The sequence below is a fragment of the Periplaneta americana genome, chromosome 13 (genome assembly GCF_040183065.1).
Source record: "Periplaneta americana isolate PAMFEO1 chromosome 13, P.americana_PAMFEO1_priV1, whole genome shotgun sequence".
NCBI classification, from domain to species: Eukaryota; Metazoa; Arthropoda; class Insecta; order Blattodea; family Blattidae; genus Periplaneta; species Periplaneta americana.
The window spans coordinates 86,286,236-86,301,411 of record NC_091129.1 but is presented as its reverse complement, the minus strand read 5'-3'; the positions used below and the strand labels follow the sequence as shown (position 1 = coordinate 86,301,411).

The window sequence follows — 15,176 nt, the reverse complement described above, 5'->3', positions numbered from 1 at the left end:
ATGACGTAGTGCAGAGGGCGGCCACTAGAGGGAACCCAAGAGTTGGAGCTTAATCTGAGACGATTCTAACCGGCGTCGGAGTTGTATCCGGTGTGGCTTAGTGGATAAAGCATCAGCACGTAGAGCTGAAAACCCGGGTTCAAATCCCGGCGCCGGAGAGAATTTTTCTCCGTTCCATTACTCTTTCATCGATTGACCTCTAATGTTTAGTAATACTGTATAATATATCTGCATAAAATTGTTTAATACAACTGTTCTTTAAAATATGAGAAATATGCACATTATGCAAACGTTGGCTCGTACATGTTTAATATACGCTTTCACAAAATAGATTAACCCCCAATACAATAGAGCCATTCTTTAAAAGTCAGAAATATATATTTTCGAGATATTCGTCCATATAATATGTTAAATACCCGTATAATATGACTGCGCAAAATAGATTTATCTCAATAAAAATAAAGCCGTTTTTTAATAAATAAGAAATATACCCGTTACGAAAACATTCGCCCATACATGTTAAATATATAGTACATATATGTTATCTTTCCACTCTCGCGGACATAAAGCAGAAACGGCAAAGCTTTGTCCACAAGCGAGCGTGGAAAGATAAACTGTATTCACTGTAATATGTCTGCACGAAATATAGTTACTCCCAGTGCAATACAACGGCGCAACATGTCCTTATCGAAGTTATTGAGGTCGGTCACATGGCGATGTCGTTTGATTGCATAAATCCAACATTTAAAATGCTTAAACCTTAAAAATTGAAATAGAACTTTATAGACTCAAATATATCAAATACAATTTACTGAAAACTGCCATTGAAAATTGTTTCCCTTTTTCACTCACCTTCCGAAATTTTTCTAGCTATTCCCTTTACATTGAACACAATAACATTATTATTACGTTTGAATAATTTGCTGTATAATCATAAAAATTAAAGACACAAGTTACTTTTCACGTTGAGAGTCTCTAAAATTGTTAGTCTTCCACATCGTTATGTCTCGATACGGAAGTATTTTCCGAACACTACTTTCTTGCAAAATATATTTCATTACGTGTCCTGAATTAGATCTTAAAATTAGAGTTAATTATTCTCTGACACACTGTGCAAAATAAAATGTACTACTGCTGCTACTGCTACTGCTACACAGCCGTCTTGTTTATGTTACGCTTACTTATTCATTCATTCATTTAACTAGCTAGCTAGTGATTACAAATTAAATGCTAAAATAAATGTTTTTAGTCACTGGTAGTAAGAGCCAGGCTCGTGTATGGTGTGGTCTTACAGTTAGTCAATAATATATCGAAAAATTTACAAGGACAGTTTACTAAATACAGTAATTAACTTAATTCAAACAGATAAATAACATACAAGAGCAAACAAAAAAAAAAAGGGGGAAAAGAAAGAGAAAAAGGGGGAAAAACACATCTAATATAAATTGACAATCAGGCAGAAGCCAGTGATATTCAATAAAACATTAATATAGTCGACAGAAATAAAAGGTAAAAAATACACACATTTGTTAATATTATATATCATGAATAATTTTATGAATTTCTTTTTTAAGAGCTTCAATTTTAAAATATTTCAAATTTGGAAAATGGTTTGTAATTTTATTATAACATCTTGGGCCGAAACTAGCACCATGTTTAAGAGCTGCACTTGTATGGCATTTAGCCTCAATTAATGGGAAAGTAGACTTTTGTCTTCGAGTACGATATTCATGTCGATTAGATTTATGTTTTATTTGATTTCTGTGGTAGTATTAAATGCAGTAGTCTATTAAATCTGAGGAAATGGATTATATTTATTTATGTGTACTCGCCTGTAAATGAACCTACTCCGAAATGTTGTATGCGAAATTATGTTTAAGATATTGAGAGTAAAGTTTTACTGCAAAAAAGGCTTGCTAATTTATAGTAAAATTCATTGTACTTCACCTTTTGTATTACTTGGGCAATGTTTCACTATTCGTTGACTTCTTGCTATGAATTGATGCTCTTTGGTTTCAGAACTGAATATATAGGCCTAAACAGCGTTACCCAAAAGTACATTAAAATTTAATGAGGATATTTCCACTTCATATGAATAACAGATAACATAGATAATTCATTAGTATCGGAGCTGTTGTGTCATTACGAAGAGGTTTCCGCCATACTATTTCCATTTTGTTTTTATATTTCTTTTAATACAACTCTGACAAGGTTACGCATTTTTCAGTTTTGAATGGAAGCTTCCGGCACTTATTTTTGCGTTCACGACGTCATAGGTCTGACTGCCGAGCCTAACCAAAGACAGACGGTATTACATATTTATTAACTTTTGGTACTTTCGATTGTCTGAGTTTCGCAATTATTATTTAAATTGTTTTAATTATTTCTGTTTTTGGAACATATATATTATTTTGTCACGTGAACAAGAGAATATTCAACATACTTCTTGATTATACAACTTTTAACACTGTATCACTCCGGAATATGTATGATAAGAATTTTTGTGTTAAATTCTAACGTACCTTGTTTACATGTTTCTACCTATTTATGGATCATCTTCAGAACTGGTCGTTGTTGGTCTTGGCGCCTCTTGTTCTGTTTCCTGTGAGGGTGCGTTCGTGTGGTATAGTGTAGAGTCAAAGAGTGTATATGTTCTGATATTGAGTTGTGTGTTGAGAATTTCTTTGGGGTGTGTTTTCGTGTGTCTGTATATTTCAATTGTTCTGGTGTGTTTAGTTCTTGGCTTTTTGGTTGGATGTGTAGTATTTCCATGTCTGTGTTGATGTCTCTGTGGGTGTGGTTACCATTTGTGATGTGTTTTGCATATGTGGAGATGTTTTGTAATTTTGTTATGGCTCTGATGTGTTCTTTGTAACGTGTTTGAAATGATCTGCCTGTCTGTCCTATACACAAAAAATACATCACACTAACATACGAAAACAAAAACACACACACAAAATTGCAACCTCTTTCAAGAAATTAAATTACAATCTCGCATACAGAACAAATAACACTCTGCAAAAACATCTCAACACACAAACAACACAAACAAACAAATGCAACCACACAGGCGTATACAAACTCAAATGTAACACGTGCAACAACTTCTACATAGGACAGACAGGCAGATCATTTCAAACACGTTACAAAGAACACATCACAGCCATAACAAAATTACAAAACATCTCTACATATTCAGATCACATGAAAAATGCTAACCACACCCACAGAGACATCAGCACAGACATGGAAATACTACACATCCAACCAAAAAGCCAGAAACTAGACACACTATAACAATATGAAATATACAGACACACGAAAACACACCCCAACGAAATCCTCAACACACAATTCAATTTCAGAACACATATGCTCTTTGACTATACACTATACCACACGAACGCACCCTCACAGAAAACAGAACAAGAGACGCCGAGACCAACAACGACCAGTTCTGAAGATGACCCAGAAATAGGTTGAAACATGTAAACAAGGTATGTTAGAACTTAACAAAGAAAGTCTTATCATACATATTCCAAAGAATATTGAATTTACTTGTAAACAATTCTGAGAAGGTTTCATCGAAGAAATTATTGGCATTAGACAGAAACTCATTCAGGCAATGATGAACGTCGTACCGATACTTCTTTCCAACTAAAACTCCTCTTTGCAAGTAAGTTTCATGAATAAATTTGTAATGCACCTTTGGAACATTCATTTCGCATTTACGAAACATTTCTTCTTCATTCTATCACATTAGCTTGGTACGGTCTCACTTCTTCGTTTCAGCGGACGGCCCAAAGTTCGTTCTTCTGTAGAAAGTAGTTCATTGTTTGGCATCAGGTACAGTGCATGAGGTCTTCATTTCTGACTACAATTTTTCATTTTATATAAAATAGAATTAATTTTTAATTAATAAAATGCGATTTTCTTGTATGAGTTAGTATAGCCCCCAGTTCGTTGACAGTGATTAGGCTTTAATCATAATTACGTTATGGTCCACGTTTCACTTCCATAACAGAATATGTCTCGCCATTGTTTTAATTGTTGTTTTTGTAAAAAAAAAAAATTTTTTTTTTTTTTGTGAAAAAATTTTGTATACGTTTTTAATGTATTTATTACTCAATTGAAATATATCGACTTCGTAGAAATATCATTTTCCTGTTCATAGCTTCTAAAATATTTAAAAGAACAAACTTGTTTTTGCAGGTTTATTATACACTATTTTAAATTTGCTATGGTTTCTACCAACGCACAGTGTACATTTTTCTTAATATAGCTGGATAAGATTAATAACTTCTCTCGTATTAAACAGAAACTTTATCCAGAACTTCAGGATAACATATTTGATTTCAGATCAAACTCTGGTTACGTTTGTGTAAGGGTAACTACTCCTCTATAGGGGATAAATTTACACAAAATTAATACCTTCTTTTCTATCTAACATAATCTTTATGCAAAACTTCAAGATAGCATATTTTATTTATATATAAACTTTGATTACGTTTGTGTAAGGGGAACTACACCTTCATAAAAAGTGAATTTAAACAAAATTAATAACATTTCTCCTATCTAACATATTTTCATGAAACTTTATGAAGAAATTAAAGGTGGTGTATTTAATTTGGGTACAAACTCTGATTAAATGTATGTTAGAGAAACTACACTTTTATAGGAGGTGCATTTAGACAAAATTAATATCTTCCTTCATATGTAATATATTTTCATGAACCGTCTTGCTAAGATTAGTAACTATAAACAGATATGTACATTTAAAAAATTGTATATAAAATTATGTACCTTATCCTGTAGAATTCATAGAATATGTTGTGAATTATTGAAATGAATCCATATTTATGTTAAATCTACACGATAATGTTTGCAGAAACTGTTAGTACTTTGGGTGACATTTAAAAAAATTTTCTTGCCGTATTGCTGTCATTAGTGGTCCCACATTCAGTTTCATTCTATCAACCAGAATATCCATTTCACTTTCAAATTTTTCTCTATTTATTTTCATCCTGGATTCACACTTTGATGTGTCAGTTTTACCACTTATCAGGCATTTTTTAATCTCTAATCTCTAGACGATATGTAGAAGGTATTCAGTGTGTGTATATAATGCCTATCCACTTCACTTGCGGGATTCGGGTTCCGCATACTGCGGATAGATGGTATTTTCAAGTTGCACACCACATCGGCGTGCCACGTTATGCATGATATCTATGAAGAGTTATGTCGTGTACTAGGGTAAATGTGTGTGTAAGTGTTCGTGTAAGTAGGAAGTGGATGAGGATGATGGTGAGGAAGAGAGAAGGGGAACCCGGTGCCGGAACGTAGCCTACTCATATCGAATAGCAACAAGGGGGACGCCAGGCTTAACGTCCCCGTTCGACGAATCACTATGAACAATGGCATATGTTTTCTATTCATATGAACTGCGGAGAGATTTGGGATTTAACCCAGACACATTGGTGCACAATTTAGTGATTAGAAGTTGTGCACCGCAATCTCTCCTATTCCCGAGGTAGAAATTTTACAAAAAAATTTCTCACACCGCAGACTAGTCTGGAAACAGACGCGCTATCACAGAGCTAACTCAGCGGGCAGAAGGTATTCAGTGTAGAGAGACTGAAACTGTAAGCTAGGTCCTTATTAAAATCATTGGTCAGTGCACCCAAATGTAGTATTTCCTAGGCGTTTTATTCTCTGTTAGGGTAAGCATCTTGGTAGTTACTAGAACACTGATTTCCTGTTGAGTTATATCTGTTTCTTCTCTGATTAATTGTGACTGTTTTCTGATAAAGAGGATTCTAATATAATGGTTATGCAAAATCTCGTAGATGATGCCTGAGGATTTTGCTACACGATTCTTTTTACAGGTTCAGTGGTGTGGATTTGAAGAGGAACTAATGAAATTATGAATAAATTTTCATGAACATATTTCTGTCTTCCTTTCTGCTTCAATCTTTATATCTTTACTTTATCTGATGTGCTCATAATTGCCCCACACCCATAACTGCAAATTACAGTTAATTCAAAATTACATTCTGCCACAATTTGACTCAAAACATCTCATTGCTCACTGACAGTACAGATGGTCCTCATGAATTTGATTCTACACTAAGGTCTCCTAGTAATTTTGAACTTCTTTTTTCTATGCTCTTATTGCTGTTTCACGGAAATGTTTTCTTGGATGACCCCTACTGGGCCGAGGTATCGCATCCCCGGGTACAGAAGCAAGAGAATTACGTACTTCTTCCAGAAAATTGAAGGAATAAATTAAGCATTCAGCATTATAACAGTATTTAATGAATCTTTTCTAACTGCTATGGCACATTAACCACAAGAATATACAGAAACATCGCCGATAACTGTTTTCATTTTATTTTCATTGTCATTGGGAATATCCTTTAGTCCTAATGGTACTATAAGATTATTTAAAAATTCATCATTTCGTGATTCAGCACTACTCCGGCATCGAACTCGAAAAAGTTGCCGGCGAGGTATAGACATCACGCCAGTGAAAATAATTGACATCGGTTAAGTTTGCAGGTATACATAACCACGCAAAAAATATTTCATACAGGCAATAACGTTGGAATATAAATATAAAATTGTTTTGACAGCACACAATAGCTAGTATTGTATAACTCAAGTTAAAGTCAGAGCTTTTGGAACAAAATATATAAATGTCCTTACGAAATAAAAGCTGCGGACTCTAATTTTGTAATTTAGCTGAATCACACATTATGTTGAAGCACATACTTTAATTTACTAATTTAATGCCAAAAAAGAAAAGAAAACACAATTTACTAGCCCTTAATTTGACTTTCAACAAAGCACGAATACGGAGGTGGTTACTAGTCCTGACTGCTTCATGTCCCTTGCATTGACTCAACGTAAGGTAGGACCGGACGCGTGAATGTAATCATAGCTGATGTACTAGTAATGGTGGCGGCTAATACTGTGCATATACTTTGCAGTTTTTCACCTTTATTTCGGTATATAATTATTACAATAACTTTATCATCATCCTCTTCTTTGCCAGTAGGTCTATTGGTCCGTACAATGTATACAGAGTAATTCACGAGGAGTTATCGACACTTACGGAGCTTATTTCTGGAAATATTCTGAGCAAAAACTGTTATTTTAAACATGTGTCCTATTCTCAATATTTTCGGAGTTACATTAATTTGAAGTTGGTAAAAATACCTTTTTTCTATAGTTTTAAGAGTAAAAGAATATTAAAAACAGAGAATGAACTATTCAAAAGTATACTTTCTTCAATTGGATATCAATCTGAAGCTAAAAGTTTGTTCTTAAGTCCTTAGTTACTTTGTACAGATTTCTTTCTCCAATTTTTAATTAAAAATTACATTATTCTTATACGCTTATCACAAAAATTACAGATCATACGACTTCTAGCTAATTGATTCTTTACAGTTAAATTTTTCATCCTAATGTAATCTTAAAGAGTGTACAATTAGGACGTGATTTATAAGAATTGTTGTGATAAATGCGTAACAAAATGTAATTTTGTCGTTAAAAATTGAAAACAAAAATCCGTACGAAACAACTATGCTTCAGAATACCAACCAATTAAGAATTATACGTCTGAATATTTATTTCCATTTTGCATAAATAAGTCTCATTCTTCCGCAATATAAATAAATCTAATTTTTAACATTTCTAGCTATCTCAAATTACTCTGAATTTAAACAACCCCATGTATTCAATTTCATTACTACTTTTCTAATTTTACTTTTCTTTATTTTTTATTCACAGTGAAACGAATTTCTTTCGACAGGTGTCAGCCTGCAAATGTAAACAAAGGCTGCATACCAGAGACTTCGCATGGTAAATTAAAGTTATATAACGTAACAACATTATTCGTGTTTAATTAATTTCCTTGCTGTAATGAAAATCGATGACGAAAGTAGGCCTACTACATATTTTCCTTGGACGTATGGCCCGAGTAATACTTTCGTCACAGAATTCCGTTTCACAGCATCTGATTCGCACCTTATCTGAAAAAGCTTCATTTCAACAAAACTTCGTAGTATTGATTTCCACTTTGCGCGGTCGTTGATTATAGCGAATAAAAACCTATTGGCTTTGTAGCCGTTGGGGTAATTCCCCACTGTTTGTTTCAAGACCTGACACCATTCTTCTTGAGTACGAGTATATTTTTGACATATGACGTGAGGTATTTATCGTGGCCAACTCAACTTCGAAAGATAAAAATGATGCAGGCAGGTGGTCTGCTTAATTATTATTGGTGGAATACCCACTTACCGACTTTAGACGTAGACCGGTTGCATACTGCACTATACATTCTCTGGAATCACTGAAAAACAATAATTACGCGCTATTATTCTTTTTCTTAATTGCGACGGTATATCTTTGTATTACTTCCATGCTGAAATCGAAGGTGAAATCTGTTTTCCTCAAGTATCTTCAGATTTAAAATATAATTGATTACTTGATGCTCATAGTAGGCATTCTAAGTCCACTCGCATGTGAACATATTGTCGCTATGCTCTTTTTTAATTGAATGTCTGAGAGAAGAAAGGTTTTAATATGCAAATTCTAACTTAAGCTTTAGTTATAGGAACAACTTTCTAGTGTTAAATGAAACTCGACTGGTAAATTACCGTAGTTGACTAATTTCGTCTGAACTCTTAGCCATCTTCAGAACTAGTGAGGTCCTTGCTTGTTTTCGGTATCTTATGAAGTTGCTTTGGTGGAGAGTGCCTTTTTGTTCGGTAGTGTGGAGTAAAATATGATGTGTGTTTTGAAATTTAATTGCATATTGAGAATATTTTGTGGGTGTGTTTTTTGTGTGTATATATATTAAGGCCTACATACTGCTCTAGTATATTTAATTTCTGTCATTTTGACGTTTGAATATGTAGGATTTCCATGTACGTTTCTGTAGTTGTGGTTTGTGTTTGTGATGTCTTCTGCATATTATATGGAGGTATATTGTGTGATTAGGTATGGCTGTGATAAATATGGTCCTTGTAACGTGTTTGAAAAGATCTCCCAGTTTGTTCAATGTAGAAGATTTTGCAATTATTGTATGTTAGCTTGTGTACTTCTTGTGTGTATTTGTCTTGTTTGTGTGTTGAGATGTTTGTGTATTGTATGCAATGTTGCAATTTAATTTTCTGGATAAAGATGCTATCTTGTTTGTGTTTATATTTTCGTAGTTTAGTGTGTTTTTTGTGTTCTCGTGTTTGTATTGTGTTTTTTTCTTGTTTGGAAACATGAAAGTGTCTCACTAGTTTTGAAAATGACTAAAAGTGTAGTTTAAACTAATCACCATAATAAGTAATTTACCAACATAGTTTCATTTTAACAAAATAAAGTTGTTTCTGTAACAAATCTTTAGTGATATAATGTGTTAAAGGTGTGTAATAAAGATTTATAATGAAGAAGAGTTAAATTATAAATTTACAGGAGAGGAAAACATTGAATAATTTCTCGAAATATATTTGAAAATGATTTCTATTTTTTTTCTTTGCATTCTATACTCCTTGCATAACAATATGTTGAACTAAAAAACATGAAAAAGTGATTTATTTTCTAGACTGATCAGAAAAACGTATTTCCGCGTGGAAATGGACTGGTAATAGTTGCTTCCATTGTAAGTTACAAATGTTGACTGTTTTATGAAGTTCCTCTTTCTGCATAGTACTCCAAAGGAAACAATAGAAACTATTACTATGATTACCAACAATAATTAATTACTTCTGACTACTAAAAATGAATGGTATATTTTGTTATCTTACTCTTTTCAGCACAGCAAAAGTCACCTAATCACGATTTAAATTTTCATAAATCTTTCTGTACTTCTTGGAATGTATTGGCAAGTAACGAGATCCCGTTTCCTTACCATGAATACACTCGGTTCAATATAATATAGACCAGGCAGATTGTGCAAACTACAACAACTGATGCAAGTGCTACTCAAGATCTCCTTCCAGAAAGTGTGAGCACGTTTGATGAATGCAGTGGCCGTAAGACATTGTGACTATTTTGACACTATAGAACTGCAGGCGAATCCGACAACATTTTGTACCAAATGTAATCTGTCATTTTAAATGATCTAAATTGATTCCCAAACGTCTTCGAATGCTTCAAGTATGGTAGAAGTCATGACCACTATCCTAGTAAACTTAAAAAATGATAATTCACCGCTGTGGAGTAACGGTTAGCATGCCTGACCTGAAACGAGCGGGCCCGGGTTCAAGTCCTGGATGGCAACATACCTGGTTGAGGTTTTTTCCGGGGGTTTTCCTCAACCTATTAAGAACAAATTCAATCATTCATTCATTCATTCATTCATTCATTCATTCTATTCCGTAGATCTTACATGAGCAATGAAGCTCTAAGATGTGGAACAAGTCAAAATTTTACAATATTACAATTACAATTTTTACAAATTTTTATAATTTTACAATTTAGTAATTTTCTACAATTTTTACAACTTTGTGCAATTTTTTACAATATTTTACAATATTTTGGCGAGATGTAGTGAGATGAGGTGAGGTCCGAGGATTCGCCAAAATAGCCTATTACCCGGCATATGCCTTTTGGTTTGTGGAAAATCTCGGAAAAACCCACCCAGGTAATCAAATCAAAGGAGGATAATCTAATCAAAGGGGTTGATTCCAAGGCCTCGCCATGGACCATCCGACTTCAGTCTCACGGCTGTGGAAAACCTATGGTGGGTAACTTTTTGGTACTGGACCATAGATTCATTTCGCTGGTATTATTATCATCTCATTCAGATGCTAGATAACTATAGCATTTGATAAAGCATAGTAATATAATCAATAAATGAATATGATATTAGAGATACCATAAAGAAATATGTAACCGAGCGAAAATGTTGTAAATTTTACTGGAGAGGACGTAATTCAACTCCTTTTGTAATTTTACTCGTAAATGTTTTATTTGTTTATTTAGATAACTTGTTACATGTGCAGCAGTAACTTCAACTGAAAAATGTGAAGGGGTGCTTCATGTCAAAGGATGTGTTTTCCTGTGAAAAAATGTTGTAATAGTTGCTTACATTTAAAGTTGCGTCAAATTGACTGTGCCAGCCCGTGTTCGGGAAATGCTATGGAATAATAATGCAACGGAATTTCATTGAGTTCGGAAGGAATGCTGCTGATGCCGAATGTGGGGAAACGGGAGAATCCCGACAAAAACTCCAAATGTGATTTTGTTCGTCACAAATGTCACTATGGATTCATGCCTGACTGGGACTGGAACACAGACAACCTGCATCACAGGCCGATGAACTAGATATAAATTGATAAAAACCATTTTGCTCCCGTACAAATATTGACAACTGAAAAGAGACCAGCAAAATATCAGAATTTCTAATATAAACTCATTAATAGCGCGCACAATCTTTCCGCGTGGAAAATTAATAAAACAAATGCGTGTTACAATCTTTTTGCCAGTAAGTATTCGATTATGAAACCAATTAAGAGCAAATAGACATCATGTTTATGTCTATATTATCTTAAAATTACACGTTTAGATGTCATAAAACGTTTAGAATTACACTTGGATCCTGCAATTAATCGGACATGCATTTGCTTCAATTTGTAAGTTTCACATCTCTGCAGTTGCAATTGCAGGAATTGGATTGTCTGCATGGGATTTACTTCAATAGCAAATTTAGTTTGATTGTTCGATTCTTCAAATAAATGTTTATTACCAGCTGTATTTTAATATTTGTTGTTTAGGGGAGGTCGGGGCAAGCTCGGCACGTTAAGCTAAACATTCACATAAATACAACAAAAAAGCAACATTTGTTTCAAACTTTTAATGATAAATCCAATTGATATATTTATATATGTGTGTGGGTTGGAATTTACAAAAAGTGAAACATTGAACTAAATACAAAAATAAATAAAAAATGCGATATTTGCTGAAGTTGCACCACGAGTGTACTCACAACAAACAACGTATTTCAGAGTTCAGACTTGACTTACAATAAAACAGACTCTCATAGGACTAAATTTAACATCTGCACATTTTACAAGAACTGATCAAATACATTTTTTTCATATCTGTGCATTGTTCATGCACCCATAACGTGTACTCTTTGCACGTAACCCATTCTTCCTGTTTAAACCCATGTTGTTCGCTGCAATGAAATATGCAAAATTGTTTCCTTGTCGTCAGTATTATCTTATTTTCTTCTGTGGCTCATCAAAAAATAAAACTAGTTGCTTATGTGACAAAGTAAGATAGTAAATAATGTTATGCAGGTATATATTACGGAATAGATGTATGTCTTGACATTTTAATGAACTCGTCTGTACGTATCTATTTGAGTGTGTGAAATTACTGATTGTGTATAGATTAGTTTTAATTATTCAGTGTATGTAATATATTTTGTGAACTATGAATAAATTATAATTTAAAAAATATCAGATTTGAGACTAAACTTAGTGTTTCCCTTGCAATTGAGTATCCCAAAACTGAAAAGTTCAACTATGACTCCATATGTGATTCCAGCGAAACTCGTCATAACCTGTAAAAACCAGCATTAAGTGTGTTATTACCATGCCAAGGGATTCTTGATCCCACAATTCGTTTCGAGATGAATGAGCAACAGCCACAAGAGGTGTCCTCGTGAAAAACAAGTCATATACGAGCCTTGTTGTCAGCATCTCGGAGCACAATATCACATCACACATTGGACAGTTTTTGGACTCAGATTGGGTGCCCGTGGCACAATCCCACGAGAAACTTCAAATTAACTTAATTTAAAATTTATGATGCAACGATTGATGCCATAGGATCTCATGTGTTCAAATCTTCCTTAGCTGTAATTAGTAACCATTTGCAACCAAGAATCTTTTATTATAAATTATTTCCTATGTTTTCTTATCGTTTATCTTAATATATATTTTTTTAATTTAATCACGTACATAATTGTTTTTGATTATTGTTCATTTTGAACTGATTAGTAGACCGATCTATTGAACCCTTATTTAGAGCGGCTTTTGTTGATACAAAATTATTATTATTATTATTATTATTATTATTATTATTATTATTATTATTGTTATTATTATTATTCATCTCATCTCGAACTAAATAATTGAAGCCATTTGCTTTCTTCTTTTTTTGAAAGGACATGTCACTCATTTCCTCATTGTGTAAAAATTAAGAAAATTCTTAAAAAAATTAATCATTAATACAATGTTTAGAAATACTATGTTGAATATCATTAATATATTAAAAGCTCTTCTCAAACTATCACATAGTTAGCTACATTATTAATAATCAGAAAAAATACAACTTTTTACACCTCTTAATATAGTTGTTTGTTGGTTTCCCAAAATTTACATCAACTGACTGATGCCCTTCAAAGAGAGAGAGAGAGAGAGATTCATAGGCCTATACTCTCTCGACATCGCAAATGTTACAATATTACACATTAAATATTAACAAATATAAACTTTATAATCTTTGTGTAGTTTTTTGCAGTACACAGTGAATATAATTTTCAAATTTTCCATTGAGAACGATACCCAGTTACGTGGAAGGAAAAAAAAAAACTTAGACCTACACATGGAAAAACTGCGTTCCACGTTGGCTGACACAGTGTAGCATACTTGAAATTAGGCACGTCACTTAAATGTATATTCCAATGACGTCATTAGGATATGTGTTCAATAACACATTTGAAACTTCACTGGGTGTGCTATATCCACTGTGGTAAACCAATACAGACCGATATCAATTCTTCCCACTCTTTCAAAAGCATTAGAACATACAGTAGCGTGCAAATTAATCCGAACATGACATATTTTTACATTTTCTGTCATTGTTGGCCTCACAGCTGCTCATACCGCCTTAATTGACATCCGTAGTACGCGTAATTCCATTGTTGAAGGTCTGTCATTATTTTTTTTATAATATGTGACATTTTGCCTGTCGTTTTGTACTTATAAGCATTTCAGTTGTATTGAAGGCTTAATACTGCAATCCTGTGTACATTCTGTCGTCTTCACAAATGGATACAACTCCACGAAAACGGTCTAAAATTATAACATTAGCAGAGCATTCTTCTGTGATACAGAGGCATATTGCTGCAGAATGTCACATCGGTTTGGCTACTGTTAATTCGATCATAAAACGATACAGGGAGACTGGATCCATCACACACAAGAAAAAAGGAAACTGTGGCCGGAAAAGGAAGACTTCACCTGCAGATGATCGTTTAATTGTCAGAAAAGTAAATTAAATCCTAGACTAACTGCTGTCGACTTAACCCGCGAGTTAATGGCTACCACTGGGGCGAATATTCACGTCACAACAGTGCGGCATAGGCTTTTGGAAGCTGGGCGAAGGGCTCGTAAGCCTATTAAGAAGCAACTGCTAACCCCTGTTATGTGCAAAAAACGCTTAATGTGGGCAAAATTACATCAACACTGGACAGTGAACGACTGGAAGAATGTACTTTTTTTCCAATGAGTCTCATTTCGAGGTCCACGGCCACCGTGTTTCTTACGTACGGAAAGGATCCGAAAAAGTAACAGCAGCTCATCTCCAACAAGCACCCAAATACCCCCCTAAAGTAATGTTTTGGGGTTGTTTTACACATGAAGGGCCTGGAGCATTACTATCTATCAAGGGAATGATGAATTCTGACAAATATATTCACTTATTGGAAACCAGAATCGTACCCCATCTGCAAAAACCATTTCCGGATGGCAGAGGTATGTTCCAACAAGACCTGGCACCATGCCATACGTCTCGAAAAACTACAGAATTCCTCAACAAGAAGAATATTCAGGTACTCCCCTGGCCAGGCAACTCACCCGACATCAACCCCATTGAGAACTTGTGGTCAATATGCAAAAGAAGAATGCAAAAAATGGATTGTTCTACGAAGGAAATGATGATTCTGCCCTCATTGGTGTATGGTTTCGCGATGAAGAAATTAAGAATATTTGTGGGAAATTAGTGGAATCCATGCCAAATCGTCTCAGAGCTGTTATTGGGAACAAGGGATGCCACATACATTACTGAGGTATGTCTTAGATCGTTTTTTATCCCGTTTGAGTGTTTTTGCATAAGTAATTACGTTATTCGGATTAATTTGCACGCTACTGTATTGTACACAGACAACT

General features: G+C 34.0%; 1 protein-coding gene across 1 annotated transcript in view; it reads right to left on the bottom strand.

Moving 5' to 3' along the window:
- LOC138712082 (sodium-coupled monocarboxylate transporter 2-like) overlaps nucleotides 1–1,993 on the bottom strand; it is a 71,011-nt gene extending 69,018 nt beyond the window's left edge. The window contains exon 1 of the mRNA XM_069843476.1: nucleotides 1,948–1,993. The gene's annotated coding sequence lies outside the window, so the exon portion shown is untranslated. The remainder of the gene's footprint in view (nucleotides 1–1,947) is intronic.
- Between the last annotated feature and the right edge of the window lie 13,183 nt (nucleotides 1,994–15,176).